Below are 20040 nucleotides of genomic sequence, written 5' to 3'. Positions count from 1 at the left end.
GTACAAGAAATGCTGAAGTTAAACAAATAGCATCAAAATTATAGACTGTATAAAACATGGACGTAGTGTTCGTGACGTCACCCATAGTTTTCTGAAGAGCCGTTGTGAAGCTCAAAGTGGGCAGCTCCGGCCGTCGCCATTTTGGCAGTGCCTGGCTCCAGCTAATCCAAAAATGGTGGAAGAGGTGGAGCGTGACAAAAGAAGCCTAGTTGATGAAACCACCTAGAGGGCACCCACCTGTCACTCAAAGTGGCCTTCCCTTAATTATGCATAACTTTAAGCCAAAATATAATTTAAACAGGTGAGTTATTTAAATAATCACCCCCTACACAGTTGTCATGAATGGGGAAATTAGCTATGGAGACCAAAACCCCTAACCCTTTTTGTACCAGGTTGGAAACGTGTTTATTTCTTGTCACTTCTGCGTTGGCTTCATTTTTCAGCCCCAGAGGTTGTCGCTTGATCAAAATCTACAAATTTGAGTTTTGATGTTACAAATCCTAATTCCTCCCTGCCCCACCCTTACACTGATTTCACAAAGCCCTGTTTGTGTTTAACTGGTAAAAACATCTCAGAAAAAGAGATGAAAAAAGAAGATGCTGAATATGAGCATCAGTGCTCGTCACCAGACTTCATTCTAAAAGTCTGAAATTACGTGATGTTATTTGTTGTGCCATGGTTATGAAAAATGTAAATGTGATTCAGTCAGGTGCTGGTCAAACCGAGGAATAATGTAAAATAATTCAAAATGAGAAAATGTCACACCAAAACAGAGCTCTATCATTACTTCTGTTTTTATTTAATTTGTTTCAGCATATTTCTAAAAAGTAGAAGTACTTGCAGAAATGTTGAAAATTCTGACACCCTCATTGTACATTTTACATATTGACAATCTCCTGCACAAAAAATGAATGATGAAAGACAGAGGAAAATAACATAGTATATATAGAACAAAAGGAAAGAAGCTAAGTCTTAGTTGAGGAAAAGAAATCAATGGGGTGAAGGGAGAAACAGGTGGAAAAGAGAGAGGCACTTGCCTGGCTCTACAGCTGCAGAGAGTGTATGTGTGTCTGTGTGTGGTGCAAATTTGTAGTCAGGATCTCTGTGTGTTTTGTCTGCCAAGATTAGACTGTCTTGTTTTGGTCTCTGACCACAAACAGACAATGCACAATTTACACACACACACACACACAGTGTCAGGAAACAACAACATGACTTTCTCACTCTGTCCAGTCCAGTCATATTTTATCATGTGATGCAATGACAGTAATGAAAATTAATTCAGCTGCATGTTTAAACACAGCATAGCCACATGTTTGGTATTTTGCAGTGGCATGCTAACCAGCTTTAGAAAATTACATTTAATTTTACATAATTTTTAGTCTTGTAACTGACACTTTTTCCCAAAGAGATTTTTAGTGAACTTCAGTTCATAGATCAGTGCCATAACAAGAAGCCAACAACACTCACAGCGACTCAGGGTGTAGTTGTTTAACTGTGCCCCTACTATACAGTGGAGATGGGAAGAGACTCACTGGTATGTTATTGCAGCACCAGAAATTAATAAGTCACATGATGTTGTCAGCAAAACATGGCTTTAGTTACGATTTGACTGTTAAGCTGGTCATCCTGGACATGTGTCAGCATTTCAAGCCAAACTCGCTGTTTAATTATCTGCGTACTCAGTCTGCACAGCATATTCTAATTCATTATAGTATATTCATTAGTTGTATCACTTCACTGCAAGTGCTACTCCTAATGTAAAATTTAGGTTGCATTATTTATAGTGTTCCCATGGTGTAACATCATAACCATCACAGCCATATTTTAGTGGCATACAGCTATGGCATTAAACATTTTAATGCTTTCATTAATGTCAACTGAATCATGTTTCTCATTCCATCTGACATTGTTTTATCTTAGTTAATTGCAAGTGGACTTTGACTCTGACTCAGAGCCTGAAAACTGAAAACTTCTTTACAGAAACAACAAATATGTAACAGACATTTTCTATTCATTATATAGGAACTGGACAGGTAAATAAATAATTTTAATAAGATAGGAATATAACAGTTTGATAAACTAAATCCTAATCCTTCAAACAGTTAAGCATTTTAAAGCATTTCCTCAAAATGACCAGAAATCATGTCTCAAACCACAAGCGTCGGCTGATTTTACAGGAAGTTATCAGTCTTGACATATCATTATGAGGCTAATTTCTCCCACCATTGTTTCCTCATGCAGCGGCAAACAACAACACAGTGATGACAAACTCAGCCGACACCTCCAGAGAAGCCTTCTGCTAAAGACTGTAAAGCGTAATTAAAAAATCTTTCCTAGAGTTTATGATTATGAAACTGTACTGATCTTACATTTCATACGGTTAAAATGACGGTCAGTTCTCCAGACCTGCTCCTCTGTAAACATGTAGCTGGATGGAGAGACAGTGAAAGTAACTCAGAGTTTAGGGATGAACCCGTCATTTAGCTTTCAGACCTAATCAGGAAAACATCTCTGGGGTTCTTGTTGTGTGTCACATTGAATTTAAAGTCAAATTGAAATAATATCAGAGACAAAACAGCCACAGTACATCTGATCCCTGGAGCAGAACGCCTGCTGGACACACAGCTGGACTCACATCTGGCTCTTCATGAGCACGTGTGTGTTTGTGCGTGTGTGCATGATCATGTGCACATGTACATTTCTTACACATGGTGCATATGTTCCTCTTTACAAATGTGCACATGCATCAAAATCAAAATGTGTACATGTGCATAAAGTATGCGTGTATTCATGCAAACCACCTGCCGTGTGTGTTTGTGCACTATATGCGTGTGCACTTGTGCAGTCTGGGAGGTTAGTGTGAACTGTTAATGACAGGCTACGGTGTGTGTGTGTGTGTGTGTGTGTGTGTGTGTGTGTGTGTGTGTGTATGAGTAGAGAGAAAGGTTCTGTGTGATTATAGGCCTTCTCTTAGGACCAGAGAGACTAAATATGGCTTCAGACTAAACACTGTCCCTCCACACACACACACACACACACACACACACGCACGCACGCACACGCACATATGCTCACACACCACACCACAGACCACATACACATTGGCAACATACAGCACATATGAAGAGAAAAGTCTGAAAATAACTTGAAGATATTTTTATGATCATACAGGACAGGAGTTATCTTTTCCGTGTGTGTTTCTGTGTTCTGTTACTGTGTGTGGAAATAAATCCCATTTAAAAATCATCAAGTCCTAAAGTCCTTTGCTGGGTTGTGTCATCTGGTTTCTTCCTGTTTGTTTTGTAATTCCAGCATGAATAATTACAGTTGGATATGAAGTGTTTATCTCGAGACTGCTGTGTCCATTTGAAGAAAAATAAAGGTTAATACTTGAACTTATTTGTTCTTTAGTTTAAAATTACAGATGATTCCAATCTTGCACATGTTTGTACTTAGTGGATTAAAATCCTAAAATGTTGCTAGTGTTTTCCCACAATACACTTTTATGTTAATGTCAGCAGAGAAGATAGCAGAAATCTTGCATGCTATTGGTAACTTGTACTAAGTCACTACTCAGGTGTCATGAAATATAAACCTGGTAAGAGTGACACCAGAAAGACCTTGTGTGATTTGACTTGACTGGAGACACTGAAGTCTTGACCTGGTAAAATCCTTGTTGATGAATCGATTATTCGATTGACAGAAAAATACTGTGCAACTGTTCTGATAATCAATTAATCGTTTAAGCCATTGTCAGCATTTCATTCAGGGAACTGAATAAACACTGGCCCAATGGTAATCGGGCAGCAGCCAGAGTAGTAGTTTTTTGTGGCTTCTTCTGTGATCACTGGCTTTTCAAACAGTTTAAACATTTCAAAGCATTTGACAAGATTTAAAAGACTAACAGCAGCCTCAGCAAACAGCAAGAGTACTGTAGCGTCGTCACAGTGACCAGAAACCATGTTTGATTTTACAGGTTTACAAGTTTTCAGTCTTAACATTATGTATTATGCTCATTTTCCCCCACCATAGGTTCCTCATGCAGCAGCAAACAACAAGGTTCTAGCTGCTAAATTATGAGGATATGCTGCTTTTCTTTTCTTATGTGATAGTAAACTAAATATCTTCAGGTTTTGGGGTGTTTGTCAGATTAAACTAAATAAATTTGGTGACATCACTTCAGGCACCACGACATTTTTGTGGGCATTTTTCACTGTTTTCTGACATTTTATAAAGCAATTGATTCATCAAGGAAATATTCATCAGATGAGTTGATAGTGAAATTAATGATTAGTTGCCCTAGAGGCAACTGACGGGCCTTGCATAACCACACACCTTGAATATATCTTGGAAGGACTCAGTTATGTAAAAGACTATTAACATAGCTTTAAAAGGAAAATGTTAAAATGCTGTCATTTTAATGCTCAGCATTCAGAGACCAAAAAGATTTGAGACCTGACTCGCCCCGAAGCAGCTCTGCTCATTCGCGTCAGTGTTCGACAGATATGGGTGTCTCATTTTGCTGCAAAGCTCTGCATTCCTTGATATGTTTTGGTATATTTGATTAAATCAGATTACAGTTCATTGTAGTGCAGAGTATATCACTCAAGCAGCCGCAAGTCAATATGTGAGGAAATGTGTATGTGTGGCAGGCGTGGCAGTGTGTTTTCTTGCACCATTGAACTCTTCGACAGGCCAATAGAGTTCATATATATTTTGGCTTTTGAGGAAGCTTTAAAGCAAACACACACACTCCGCTCTCGCAGCTGTTCTGGTGAAACGGGCCCTTGGGTTAAGTCACATCACATGCTATTTATACACTCTCGCTAACAGTGTGTGTCCTTTGTGTGTACATTCAAAGTCTCTTTGGGAGGTTGTCTGAATGTGTTTGTGTCAGGACTAATCAGGTGTTTGTGTGTGTGTGTGCGTGTGCGCGTGTGCGTGTGTGCGTGTGCGTGCACTTCAGCCTGAATTGATTTAAGTGCCTTGCTGTAGGGCATGATGTGTGGTGTCAATGTATCAGTTTGAACTTTGACCCTGACCACACTTCCAAACAGCTGTATCAGCCCTCTTTATTAGGTGTGTGTGTGTGTGTGTGTGTGTGTGTGTGTGTGTGTGTGTGTGTCAGAGACCTATATCCTCCTTCTCTACCTCCAGGTTTCCTTTCACCTGGTCTGACCTCCACGTGCAGATGATGTGATGTCACGTCCAGATGTTTCCAGCTGTTCCAGTGTAGTTTGATAACAGAAAAGGTTTCAGTGATATAAATCATCAAGATTTTTTCACAAATGTCTGATCCCACTTTTTCATGACTGTCTTTACTGTCAGTATTACTCTCTGCAGACCTCATCTGAATGCAACAAGTTCATGTCCTGGGTTATTATGGGAAATGTTGGAAATCACAAACTCAAGTAGAAGTATGATGGGGCTGGTTTGATCAAATTAATTTATTTACAATCAAAGTTTGATGATATATTAGAACTTTCAGCAGTGTATTCCAGACAGGAGAAGTCATGAAATTTGATGAATCCTCTGGGAATATTTCAGGAATGTAACAGAATGTATTTTTCAATTGTAACACATTTGTTGCATCGGATTTAGCCAAACTGGAGCTTAAAAAACACACAACAAACCATGACGGAAGAACATTTTTAAGTCTTAGCTTTGCATGAGAATTCTGATAAATGTGATGTGTTTTTTTTTTGTGAGACTTCTCTGTTATGGCTGCTATGGATTTACAGGTTGCCGTGCATGAAAATGTTAAAAACGCAGTACTAAATAAAGTCCATGCAGAATAAATTATTTTACAAAAAGCCCTGAAAAATATCTTCAAAGGCCCTAAGGTTTGTGTTGGTTGCTGTACGGTGTGAATATTCTCAAGACATTTTGGGCTCCTGTTAATATATATACTATATATACTAAAACATATAGCACAGTGTGAACACAAATCAACTCCTAAGTGATTTAGAGGTTAATTTGATTATTTTATTTATTAATCAATGTATCATTTACTATGTAAAATAACTAATAACCAACAAATAGTTGCTCTTTTTACTTGATTGAACTTGAATCATCCAGTTGTTTCAGCACTACTAGTCATCTCTTTCTTTCTCATTTTGAGTTCTTCATTGTAATTCTATTTAGTATGCGTCTTCTCTAGCTGAATGTCCATGCAGTAAAGTGTATTTTATTTAATATTTTGTATGTGGTCACATTTTCAAATGTGAGCTGCGAAGAAAGATTCAATGACAAGTGTTCTTCTTGCGACACAATTTAGACTAACTGTGCTGCCGGGTGTGTACTGTGATCTGTCTCAGATGTATGTTTAGACACAATCTGGATATTTCTGGACACAAGATACTTTGTCAGATCAGGGCCAAATTCTCCAGTCCAGCCTCCACCCAGAACCCCCTCTCTCCTCCATCCAGCTGGACTGGCCAAACCACCTCATTATTTCAGTCCTGGGTGGGCCTGGACTCAACCAGCGTGTGTGTGTGTGTGTGTGTGTGTGTGTGTGAGGTCACCTCTGAACCTGTCGAGGTCAGCTCCCACAGCCCGGGGCTACCAGTGGCCTGGGACTCAGCCTGGGTGTTAATCCCACTTTGGGTGTCACTGTGGTGGGTCACGCTCTGTAATTTAGTCCCCTGCTCTGTCTGCGGCCCCCGGGCCCTCAGGACCACCCAGCAAACTGCAGCAACTACCTACCTCAGTGTCTGTATGAGAGAGAGATGGAGAGGGCGTGTGGATTCAAGGTTTTGTAAAAGATTTTTTTTGTCTGTATTTTTAGGTGTGTGTGCTAATACATGTAGGCAGGACAGGCTTAAGACCGTGTGTGTGTGTGTGTGTGTGTGTGTGTTTCATGTTCTTATATCCCGGTGGGGACTTTAACCTGAATTCACAATAACCCATGTCACTGTGGGGACAAAAATTGAGGTCCCCATGGGTAAAAACTGCTGTTTGAGGGTTAAGATTTGGTTTTAGGATATAGATTACGATTAGGTTAAGGTTAGGGTTATGGTTAGGCATTTAGGTGTGTGTGTGTGTGTGTGATTCTGTCATTAGGAAGTTTGTGTGTATGCATGTATGTAGGATTTTTGTTTGCGTATTGGATTTGTGTGCATGTGTGTAGGGCTTTAACCAACATGTTTTTGACTAACAGACTATTAAAAAAATGTCCAAATAATGACAAAAGCCCTTTTCAAGTTACCAAAGTCCAAAGTTTAGTCTTACAATTAACTTGTTTTATCTGACCAACAGTCTAAAAACCTACAAATATTTTAATTGAACCTCTTAAAATCCAGTTTTCCCCTTGTGCTTCCTCTTAAGCCTTACATCTCTACACTGTCTGACAGTGTCAAATATATTATTCATCAGCTTGTCCCAGCTTTTTTTTATAGCTGTACAATTCCATCAATTGGAAATATTTGAGATAAATTCAGACTGACATATTAAAATGACTTATATTTGGTCTTTGGAAACTCGAGGATCTCCACTAAGACTTAGAATAAAGTTATTTGGCTTTAAAAAATCTCAGGCTGGCGTACTGGTGGGTCAGAGAGGGTGAAGAACTTAGAATCATGAAACTGAAAATTTTAAAATGTTTACATTTGTGAAGCTTTAAAAATGTTAGTTATATGAAAATAGAAGCATTGTATTTGATAGCTGACTTAAACAAATCAAAACTGACTTGAACAATTAAAAACTACTTTTCTCCTGTTTGACTTATTGATTAATCCACTGATTGTTTCCACAGGTTTCTGCTTTCTAGGTTTGTGTTTGTTGGAGATTTGAGGCTCTGTATGGATGGCCATATCGGTGTGTGTGTGTGTGTGTGTGTGTGGGTGTGGGTGTGTTTGCGCCTGTGTGTGTGTGTGTGTGTGTGTGTGTGTTGCCTCTGTGTGTTGTGTACCGGCGTGCAGAGGTTTCATCCAGTGGTGTGTGTGTGTTTTCATCTGCCCATATTTCAGACTCTGAAAACTAAAAAAGAGACATATTCATCATGGAGGGACGGGAGTCTGGAGAGCAATGGAGGGAGGGCGGGTCTCTCACACACACGACCTATCAGCGGAGAATAAAGCTCTTTGTTCGTGACCGTGTGAACACGCGCGTCAAAGAAAAGCAGAAGGCCTCCCTCTCTCAGCCTCGTCGTCCCAGAGAAAAACATAAGAGTTAAGCCGGCCCTTTGACAGAGAGGGACAACCTCATAAATCACGCCGCCGTGTTTCAGCAGCCTTCCGTACTGCTGAACGATGGCCTTTTAAAGCATCTCTGACAGCCTTGATTGGGGAGGAGGTTAAAAAAGAAGACTCTGACTTTATTTTTCTTACCAAGGAAAACCCCAGACACCTTCTCACTTCTTTTATTTTTACATTTAAGGAATTTATCTCACACTCATCTGGATCACCACCTTGAAGTGAGTGAAACAGTAGAATAAGCATCAATTTCAGGATCGCCAACATTCATCATTCCTGGTCAAACAACTTCTGGAGTGTCATGGAACTTAATAGCTGTCCCCAATAGGGATTATCAGTGATGTTTGATGAGGTGTTTTTGGTCTATACACACTTTTCCCTCAACCTGCCTCATGTAATCTGTTATCCTCTGTTGTACTAATATCTTTGAATAGAGGTGTGTCACTGTGGATCCTCACTGAATCTATTTTATCAGGAAGATTTGGACAGAATTTGAACTGCCTCTCTTCATTCCCAGCTTGAGCCAAAATTGTGGAACAATAAATCTATTAATTATTAATAGACTATTGATTAGTTGCTTGACAGAAAATCAATCTAAAGGTTGTTTTTTTTTTTTTTAAATAAGCGATTGATCGTTTAACTCATTATTGAAAGAAAAAATGCCAAACATTCCCTGGTTCCAGCTTCTTAAATGTGAGGATTTGCTGCTTTTCCGTCTGTTTTATGTATTTAGAAACTGAATATCTTTGAGTTTTGGACGGTTGGTCGGACCAATCAAGCTATATGAAGACGTCACCTCACACTCTGCGACCTTGAGATGGGTATTTTTCACTATTTTCTTTGTATAGATAATTGTTGGTTTTAGCTTTTGTTCACATGCAGTTTTTAGAGAGCAGCGGCACTTGAGAGGTGTGGTACACAGGCAGCATGCAAAAAAGCTCTTCTTGCATCATGTTTACAGTCTGCCCATCAAATCCAATATTCATAATATCTGTGTTCTGGTCATAATTGAATTTATGGTTATTATTAAAAACTATTGGCTGCTGTTTATTTGTCACAGTTTAGTCCCTTGATACACTGTGCATTCAGAAACAGTTCCAATGTTTTAATGGACTACAAGAGTTCATTTTTACAGCTGGCATCCCCACTATGCTGTGTGTTACAATATACAGTATAAAGGATAGGGATATCTGTGAGGTTACTAATCCATTTTTAAAAATGCCTTTATCAGCCCTGATCACATGCAGATCAACATGGGACACTCCCAAAGATAACTGGAGTCTAAATCAAGAGAACCATTGCACACAACTATGCACAAAGCCAGCTTTAGAAAGAAGCCTCTGCTCCTTTTTTTTTTTTTTTCCAGACAAGTGACATGTGACACAGAAACTGTTTGGATTGCTGAAAGACTAGAAAAACTAAAAGGAGCAAAGGAGCTAAAACTAGAAATACCGTGTCAAGCAATTCCACATTAGTTGAGCTGTCTTTTGGAGATATGACAATTATATTCAACATCAGAATGAAACCAGAGATGGAAAAATACGATGTGTGTTTAACTGTTTAAGGATGCAGTTTTTCCTCAGCCTATAATCTAAGCTATGACATATTCATACAGCCCAATAATTGTTTTGAGATGATGTGGTTTGAATATCTATATACAGAATTTTGTCACAATTCATGATGAATTCCAAACTTGATCAGTTCCTTGATAGTGAGACATTTCTGACACGTTAATTGATTATTAATTACTTTGAGCAGACTGAAGCAGGATGAAGTGTAGATATGAAGAGGAGTAAAGCAGAGGATGGGAAAGCGAGACTAGGTTGGAGGAGGTCGTGTTTATCAGGCTGGTGCATTCCAGAGCTTTCCATAGCAGATGATAAACCATCAGAGGTTGGATCAGGTTGGGTTGCCAGATCCTATCGCCTAATACCCCACTTCTCGGCTCCCTCAACACTGAGACAATAACCTCTTTTTTTCTTGCTCTTTTACTGTCTGCATCTTATTCTCTGTCTTTCTTTTCTTTTCCAACTACCTTCTCTACATGCCTGGTCAGTTTGTCTTTCTCTCACTCTGTTCTGTCTGCTCCTCTCTCGCTCCTTCTCTTCCCGTCTTATCAGTGAGAGTGTAGACAGACAGCGTTATCAGTATTGTGTGTGTGTGTGTGTGTGTGTGTGTGTGTGTGCTTGTTTTGACCACAGACAATAGTGGTTACGGTCTGTCTGACTGTCTGCCTATCTGTCTATCAGACACTGGGAGAAGAGATGCTGATCGCTCCATCACTCGCCCGCCAGATCGCTCTGTCTCCACCGTCTGCCGCTTGTTTACATCCCAAAGTACCATCTACCTCTCTGTCTCTTTCTCTTTCAATTCACTTTTTTTGCTCCGCTGGCATGAAATCTATCAAGACAATATGTTAAAGTTTCACTGAATACAGTTCAAATTATCAGCTGATTTCAGCCTGTTCATCACAAATTGCTTATATGGCTGCTATTCTTTCTTTTTATTTTATTTTATTTTATTTTAAACCGAGCATGGCACCTTATAGGGCAACTCCACCAATCTGACAAATCAAAGTGTGTTTACATACTGCATGCAAATGTGAAAAAAGTTGTATAAACTTAAGTCACGTGAGTCAGCATCAGTTGGAGCTGAAGACTACAAGTGTGAAATAAATAAATTCTGGGGGTGCTACTAGCATAACACACCCGAATCTACAACTGGACTGTCAGTGGTCAAGTTGCATTGTGGGTAATGTATTATAAATAAATAATATTATAAAGAGTACGGTCTAGACAGGCTCTATATGAAAAGTGCAATGAGATAACTTCTGCTGAATTGGCGCTATAACTAAAAATTGAAATGAAGTGTATGAATTCGCTTCTCTTTGAACTGTCTGACAGTGTTGCAGGAATGCAATGGCAAATTGGTGGAGTGCTCTTTTAAGAAGTGTCTTTTGCCCTCCAGCAGGGAGGTCTTAACAGTGGAGATGACACAGGGTTTCCCACAGGAAACCACTTAGCAGATCTGCTTTCCCAACATTGTGACATGCTGCTTTGCTTAAGTACCGCAAAGAGAATGTACAATATGACCACTCAATCACTGTCATCTGCTGAGCTGGGTCAGCCATATCCTGACCTATCTCATCTTGTCATCAATTTATTTACTCGATGATCTAGACAGTAACCATACTCAAAATCATGTCGCAATATATGTGTCAAATCGTGCCTCTGCTTTTTTTAGTGTTTTGTTTCATAAAAGTGTATTCATTTGTCTTATTTCAGGTGTGGTTGCTTGCTCCTGCTATAAAACATTGCAGGAAACTTTGCGTGTGTCTGTGTCCCTTTGTTCCAAATGAAAATATCATAACAAGTACTGGTCAGAGCTTTTCTCTTGTGCCAACCTCAGGCCATCTTAGCACATAAGGTATCTCATAATCTTACAGGCTGATTGCCGTGAAATTTGTTGAGCACATTTAAGCTCCCCGAGTATTATGATTTTAACCCCATGACCTTTCCTCTTTTGCCACTCTCAAGACAAACTTGCATTTTCAGTCACATTACATTAAGAATAGCTCAATCATCAGTACGTTGTTTGTTCCATTCAACACTTTAGTATTGTGGGGTGTAGTGAACGTTTCTTCTAAAACATACGGACATTTTGCATTCTGGCATGTTACTTGTTTGGAAGTCAAACTGACAAGCTGCCATCTTTACATATTGAGTTTGTACTCATTTGCAGTTTGAATTTAGAGACTGACATTACAAATAACCGATACATATCAATTAATCATTAGGGCCAAACATCAAGAGGTCACAGTGGACTGATATTACACACAATCAAGATTCTTGTTTCTATAAAATGAACGCAGATGGCTGAAGAGACAAACACCAAGATGAAAAGCCAGAGATGTGTTTTTGGTGATGAACTGAGCAGACTGAATGTTTGGTATCTCTGTTCTCTGTGTGTGTTTGTGTAGTCTGACAATTTGTAATGTTTAGGTTAACTCCCTTCATACGCCCCTGCAGTGTTTTGGTGTGTGTGTGTGTGTGCAGGTGTTTGGCAGCAGACATCAGGCTGTGCAACAGCAGAAAGGAACTTAAACGAGACACATATTTAGATATTTGGGTCTCACGACCTTTTTTTGCACGCATGCGTGTGTGTGTGTGTATGTTACTAAGTGAAACAATGAATCTGTTACAGTCCTTCCATTACTGAGGAAATGTGTTCCTGTGTTAGTGAAAGCACATTTATTATTTTGTGTGTGTGTGTGTGTGTGTGTGTGTGTGTGTGTGCGCACGCACCTATTAGTCACACGAGGAAATGGGCTCTGTGATTCCAGCCGTCGTTAAACTGGGATTCTAATTGGCTCTTTAATTAAGAGACGGAAACACTGAGCCTGAACACACACACACACATCCATCTATAACACATTCAAATGACCCCAACATGAACCTTTCTACTGTTTTCTTTAAGTCTTTCACCTCTTATTTCTTCCCCTCTGTCTGTGCGAACCTCTCTCGCTCCATGCCCTTCCCTCACTTTCTCTCTCTTCTCTCTCAGTACCTCATAATCACTTGTTTTTTCTTTCCTGTAAACATATCTTTATTCTTTATCGCTTTCTTTCTTTTTCTCTTTCTACCGCCCTCTGTCTCTCTCTTTCTTTCACTATCTCTCCCTCCTTGTCTCTCTCTTCCTCTTTCGCCTGTCCCGTCATCATCCAGGGAACGAGGGATGTGTTCTGCCACGTCGCTTTCTGCCAAACAGACTGCTGTCATTTTTCACTGACACAGATTGTGTGTGTGTGTGTGTGTGTGTGTGTGTGTTTCATGTGGACTTTAACCTGAATGCACACTAACCCATGAGGACTTGTGTCACCTGCCTATACACATGTCTTTTCATATGACTGTGTGTGTGTGTGTGTGTGTGTCTGGCCTGGAGTTCATCCATGCTGCTTGCTGTGGCTAACTGAGCAGGAAACATCTAATCTGTTGGCCCTGCGGAGCACGCACACACACACACACACGCCTGTGTCATTTTATCTGAAGATAAAACTCATTTTGATTAATTCTTTCACTTGCAACCATGACTTTTACTAACTTTCACTTGACAGGAACTCATTTATGTTTTTGGCTGCACAATCTGTCTTTCACTGACTTCTCCACTGATATCTAGGCTGCTGTCACCAGGAGCGCAGTTTCAATACGTCATACACAAGTGTTTTGCTGTTGCTGCAGTCACAGTTCAGTTCAACGTAGCTGTTTGAAAATTATAACATGGGCACCAAAATCACCCATACCATAATCAAACACAGTGTTGAGTGATACTGTAGCTTTTCAGAGTCAGACTGACACTGGTTTCATACCAAATGTGCAAGTGCAACATTGCGCAGAGCAAGGCCGTTATTTTTAGTGGCGAGAGCATCTGTGCTCTCCTGGGCAGCTGCGCAAGCCATAGTGGGACTTTTCCAAAAGGTTTTGTGGCCAAAGTCTTACAAATTTGAAATCTGGCACAAAATATGTTGACCACTATGCGTGTCCAGTAGTATTTCAGCATTGACAGGAGGTGGAATTTATGGTGGCGATAATTTTACTGTACAAACTTAATTTTGTGCATCGCTGATCTCCCAGAGCAATGTAATTCTATTCTCCAGTCCTACCAGGAATTGGGTAAAAAATCCCAAGCATAGCAGGAAATGTCACAGAAGATTGCGATACCAGGTTAGAGAATGAATACTGTGATTATTGACATTTCGAGATAGTAGATAGCATCCGAGTTAGCTGCCTTGTAGGATGGTGATGCTTTACAAAATGCGGTCAACCCTCCATTCGCTCCACGAAAATAGCGCTGAGTGGTGTGGCCGTGAGGCTACAAGTACAGGTGAGGAAATGAAATACAATCTATTAAGGCTGGTTGGAGTAATACATGCAAAGGTTTGAAGGCTTATCAGACCCTAAAACACTGCACAGCGGTATATAATACTATCACAAAGAATTTTACAACTCTGGAAAGTTATTCCCACATTTTATCCTCCGTCTGGACAATCATGAGGCAAACAGAAGAACAATGACAGTTATGCTACAAACTAATCTTCTAGGAAGACTTTTTTTGCTGGACAACCAAGCAAACACATACGTCAGTGTTGACTTTTTTTCTTAACCAAGTGCTTTGAGCTGCCCAAAGGTAACCATGACAATGCTGATCATTCTTCAGCTGCTACGAGCGGATATTGACAGTGAACATTATGCAGATACGTTAAAACAAATATGTTACATCATCAAAGACATTTGCTCATTATATTGACAAGAAACTGAATCCAGATGGCATTATGTTTCTTTTAAAACATATTTTCTGTAGCAAATGTAGCAAATAGACATCATCTTTAGGAAACAGGTTTCAGAGATTTTAGTCTGAAAAATATTGACTCAGTTCAGCCTATAAGCTCGAAACTGGACCAATCACAGCATCAAGATGCCTTGAGTCAAACCTACTGAGATCAAATTCTAGAAGTCCTGGGTAGCATTTGTGCTTTTACCACAGTATTATTATTAACTGTTGCAACTTTGATGATTTTGCAGTATTTTGAGCCATTTAAGATGCCTATCAAGATTGTGAACATGCCACAACAAACTCCCCTCAAACTTTTCAGCCATTTCTACTTTCTGATTGGTTCTTCTTGTTGTAGCCACCAAACCTCATGCAGTCCATCAGCTAAAATTACTTCATTTAAGCCACAGCCATGTAGTTTGTGTGTGTGTGCTCTCAATCATGTCTTTCTATAGTGTGTGTTTGTGTGTTTTTCAGTACATTTCTTATGTCTATGGTACGTGTGTGCATATCTTAGTACATTTGTGCGTGAATATACAAACGTGTGTGTGTGTGTGTGATTTGTAACTGCAGGAATAATGTAAAATGTTGGCTGGCATTAGAAGCTGTTGGTCTCTGTGTTTGCGATGGAATATAGTATGGATAGAAAGAGGGACAAAGAGAGGGAATATTTTCATCCGCACTATTTGATCACATTTCAGAATTCAGATCAGATTTTTTTGAAGACTGTTAAAGGACCATACAAGTCTAAAAAAACTGACAAAGCTCTGTCAGCTGAGACTTTTTGACACCACACTGTGTCGCAGAGATGTAAACCAGGTTTAAGTGTGTAAGATACTGCAGAATATCCCTTTATGTACTTGTATGTTGATTAGAGAGACTTTATTGCGAACACATTGGGAGGTTGCGACCCCAGCAGCCTCTACTGCAGGTTGTTTAAGGTCACCAGCAGTTCAGCTACTGTGTGTGTGTGTGTGTGTGTGTGTGTGTGCGCACATGAATAGATGTCCAGGTTTGTCTTGTGTGTGTTCAAAGCATCATGTATGTTCATCGTTCATCCTTTTTAATTTTTTTGTTTGTATTTTTTTCTGTGTGTGTTCTTTCCTTCATGTGTGTATGCATATGTATTGTACATATGTGTGTGTAAGTAAGTATGTGAGTGTGTGTGTTTCTTTGTGTGTGTTTGTGTCAGCCCATGTGCAAACTTGAGTTCACGTATGTGCATGTTCTTATATCACTGGTCCGTGTGTGTGCGTGTGTGTGTGTGTGTGTCCAGGCTAAATGTGTCTTTGTATTCTCTCAGCTGGCATCAATCAGAGTGTATGTGGAGCCGAGCTGCTGCCAACAATGGAGCCCTTCACTGGACCTGGAGCCTTTTATCAATACACACACACATTTTCAGAGACCCCGAGGGGAGGGTGGTTGGGGTCGTGTGTATGTGTGTCTTGAGGTGGAGGAAGTTGGTGTGTGTGTGTGTGTTGCATGGTAGAAATTGTGCATGAGGATATCAAGAATTCTTGTACTAGGAGTTCTGGGTTTTATGTGCCTCTTTCAGGTAGTATCTTTTTGAGGACCAGTTTTACACTTGGAGGGGCAAATTCACAAAGAATGAATTACAGCCGCAGATAGCACCATGAATTGCACATCTTTTGCAACCGCTCTCGGGGTCCGATTCACAAAAGATATTGTGCTAATGATATTACAGTGCAAACACGGCCTTAAAGTTTTGCAGCTGAGTGCAATTTGCCATTGTTTTGCGTCTGTTAAATGTTCATCTGCAAATCTCTGTAGTGGTCCCAGTAATATTTGTTTTTAAGGTGTACTGAAGTAGCTTATCACATGACATATTTAGGCAATGTCAAAAAATGTTACAAATGCAGTTGCAAGAACAATACTTTCCACTCATGTGGAAAGAGATGTTTGATTTGAAAGAGAACTTATTCTAATTATAATTATAACTATTCTAATGGTCTAATAACTCCTCCTGCTCTTTAATTCGTTTCTGTCTGTGGGATGTCTCTTATTTTTCTATGACGCACTCTGTATGGAGTGATTGTTATTTGGGGTGCTCTAATTGTGTGTCATGCCTCTGGGCGCATGGAGAGACGCTTCCTCCCCTACTCTGCTCTCTGCTGGACTGTTACAGTGCGTAACCACCGTCTCCGTTTCTCACAGCAGTTTTATGTTGTTTTACAGTTTAATTCCCTCATGGTGAATATCAGGTATTGTAGGCCTGCTGTTTCTATGCCACCTGTGTGCATACAGTATGATGTACTGTGATGCGCTATTGCTTCGCCTGACTACAGTCAACAACTCTCTGAAGACGCTAATAATTTCACTATAACTGCCTGTGGCTATTAGCACTGGTGTTTGTGAATTTGACCTTGTTTTTCAATTTTTGCTCATTTGCATAGAAAGGGGCCAAGTTTTGCACCAAATGTATGCATATTACCTAATTTACATACCTGCAAATAGCACCAGAGCACCGAGACGCTATTTGCTTGGCAGCGCAGTTAGGGGTGCAGTTCACCCTTAGCGGGTGCTTTGAGAATTACACGGTTTATTTTTGTCGTTTTTATTCAGGATTCCTTTTGTGAATTCGCCCCTCAGAGTCACATTTTGGGAATGGGCCTGGGTATTGTCTGAAAAATTGCCAACATGATACCTGATTTACAGTACTGATATCAAAATGATGCTTCTTTTTTTTTTAAACATTACTTTGGGGAATATAAACATTTCTTAATCTTTCTTTTGTTGTCATTTAAAACTGTGCTTAAATGCATCTGTGTTAAATAAAGAAAAAATAGTAGAAAGTCGGAAAAGTTTCAGGATCAGGAAGTTTTTGATGAAAATCTTGATGAAAGCTTGATAAAGCAAGCCAATAATCTGATGACTGATCCGATGAGCGTTCAGTACCAACTTTCAATACTCAATGCTACAGCCACAGTTTGGTCAGTACTCGATTTGATACTCAGGCCTCACTTCTTTAAAAAGCCATTTTAGGCATAAGATTAGAATTAAGCTTAGGTTAGCAGTATGGAAGGGGTTTGACATGTATTGTGATAGTTAAGGTTAGCCTTAGGGGCTAGGGAATGTATTACGTCTATGATGGTCCTCACAGGTATAGACGAAGAGTCAAAAATCCCTGAATTTGTATGGATTATGTGTTCATTGATTGGTAAGTGTGTGTGTCTTACTTGCAAGGCGTGAGTGACATGGTACCCATAGATGAACTCTGCCATGACTGACTGAGAGCTGGGGACTTTTTGAGGTTACCACGGAAACAAGGGGAAGTGAATTGGGGTTTAAGCTCTGACTGTTTACATCTTTGCGTGCAAGTCTAAGAGGAGGCACTCGTTCTCATGTACCTGTATGTTTGTAGTTTAGTGTTACACAAATCAAAACGGCTTACATTGGCAGTTGCTCCTTAACCCTGACACACACACACTTCACTTTAGAGTCTTCCATCTCTGTTTTCACAGTATCGAATTGCGAGCGCTGAATCCATTTGTCAAACAAACTGCTGGCGTACGTTGGCGCTCAGGCCTGCGGATCACTCATTTATCTGAACACACACTTGTCCATTAGTCCCAGATCTGCTTTCACCTTTTTTCTTTTTTCTCTGTCCGTTCATCTCTCTCCTCCTCCTCCCTCATCTCCCATTTCCCTCCTTCTCTTTGCCCGGCTTGTCCTTTCTTGTTGTCCTCGTCACCATCCGTCTTGCTTTGTCATCACTCGTTCGCACCGCTCCGATCATCTCCACTCCTCTGTTATTGTAATGATGGAAGGATGGAGGGATTGACCCCTGGCTGGAGGTCAGAGTTCACCTGGTGCCACCACACCTCATTCATGCATTCACTCGCTCTCTTGTTAAATAGTGCTGAGATGTGTAAAACCTAGAAGAACTTAAGCTCTACTTGTGCGGCTTTTCCTCGTTTTCATTTCAAAGCGGGTATTCAGTTTCTGTTTGCTCCTCTCCACGTTTCTGAACTGGAAAAACATGTGACAGGAGCATGAAAATGCAGTTTCTAAGTGGAAGCTAACCAAGTGTAAGGGCAAGTCATCAGAACTCAAAGAGGCTTTCTGAGCCAACATATAGTGAGCAGTTTATTTGAACTCTCCTGTGTTTCGTGCTTTTAGTTTAGTTTATTTTTCAGTTGAAAAAGAAGCAAATCTCTTATTAAACTGAACAGCCTGAACATGGCATTGCTAGTGCTCTATCAGGAGAGTGGTTGTGCAGTTTGGTCTGAGCGAGAACTAAAACTACAGGAAACAACCCTAAAACTAAAGGGATTATGGACATGGATTCACTTCCTCCTCCTTGGAATCCCAAACATAACACAACAATGTCCAGACTGATGCTCATTTTCTAGTCAGGTTGGAATCACACAAGATACAGTGGATTCCAATAGCAACTCACAGTCACAGCAAAAAAAAAAACTGTCACCATTACTACAGAAACTTACATAAGTCACTTACTTCTCTGATGCTGACCTGTATGTCGGCCAACTTACCATAGCTGTGTGCAAACAGTTTGCCTATGTAATGAGATATTATTACCGACATCTCAGGTGCGATCACTTTAAATTGTACTTCCAAATAAAGTGGTTTAGATGATCTGGCTGGACTGTTGATTTGTTTACCTCATGTTTCCAGATCTAAGCAGTTACTTTGGTGAGTACAATGCTAGTATAACTGATAAAAATGATGGTTAAAAAAATTGTGGTGCATCTTTGGTTTCTGGCTCCATTTTGTGTTTTTAAACCTTGCATTCCCATTGGTAACCAACAACAGATCTCCACTCTCTCTCCAAACACATTACTTTTAATTAAGTGTAAAGACAAAAATAACTTAAAGTTGGAGTTGTGAGGTGACCACACATCATAAATGCCTTGTTCTTGTGAAATGAGGGAACATGTGCAGCATTTCTTTGAGTAATTAATCAATGAAATGGCCTTGAGGGAATGTTTTTTAGAATTCTCACACTTCATTTTCAAGGATGCGACAAGGCGTTAAGTTGGTCGACCCAACACATTTAACTTTGCTGTATCTTCAGGTTTCTAAACTTTGAGTCTTACTGTTCAGGACACTTGTTTAGGAGAGTTTATTAACAAACAATTTATTACGTACATATTTATACTGTGTGTGTGTGTGTGTGTGTGCTCCTTCTGCTTGTATGCAATTATGATGTGAAAACCAGTGGAGGACTGTGGAAGTGGAAGACCCTAGTATCTAGACACAAAGCATGGAAACATTGAAACAGATTTTCTTTGAAAATTTGACACGTTGAAAACAGCTTGTAAAACATGGACACACTGATCACTCATCACAGTGATGAGAGAAGACACGTGTAGTTTTTGAACCAGGCTACACGCTACACCAGCAACACCTACACAACTCAAGCCACACTTTATGTAAACAAGATTACTGAACAATATTTGTAACAATAATTTTAGTAAAATAGATGTAAAATAGAACAAGGGGAGCACATGTTGGCACAATGGCACTGGCATCATGA

General features: G+C 39.8%; 1 protein-coding gene across 2 annotated transcripts in view; it reads left to right on the top strand.

Moving 5' to 3' along the window:
* bbs9 (Bardet-Biedl syndrome 9) overlaps positions 1 to 20040 on the top strand; it is a 176697-nt gene that overhangs the window by 75059 nt on the left and 81598 nt on the right. The gene's annotated exons all lie outside the window — the stretch shown is intronic.

Source organism: Siniperca chuatsi, linkage group LG9 (assembly GCF_020085105.1).
Source record: "Siniperca chuatsi isolate FFG_IHB_CAS linkage group LG9, ASM2008510v1, whole genome shotgun sequence".
Classification (NCBI taxonomy): domain Eukaryota; kingdom Metazoa; phylum Chordata; class Actinopteri; order Centrarchiformes; family Sinipercidae; genus Siniperca; species Siniperca chuatsi.
Note: the sequence above shows the minus strand (reverse complement) of the source record. Positions and strands in the feature narration are given on the sequence as shown.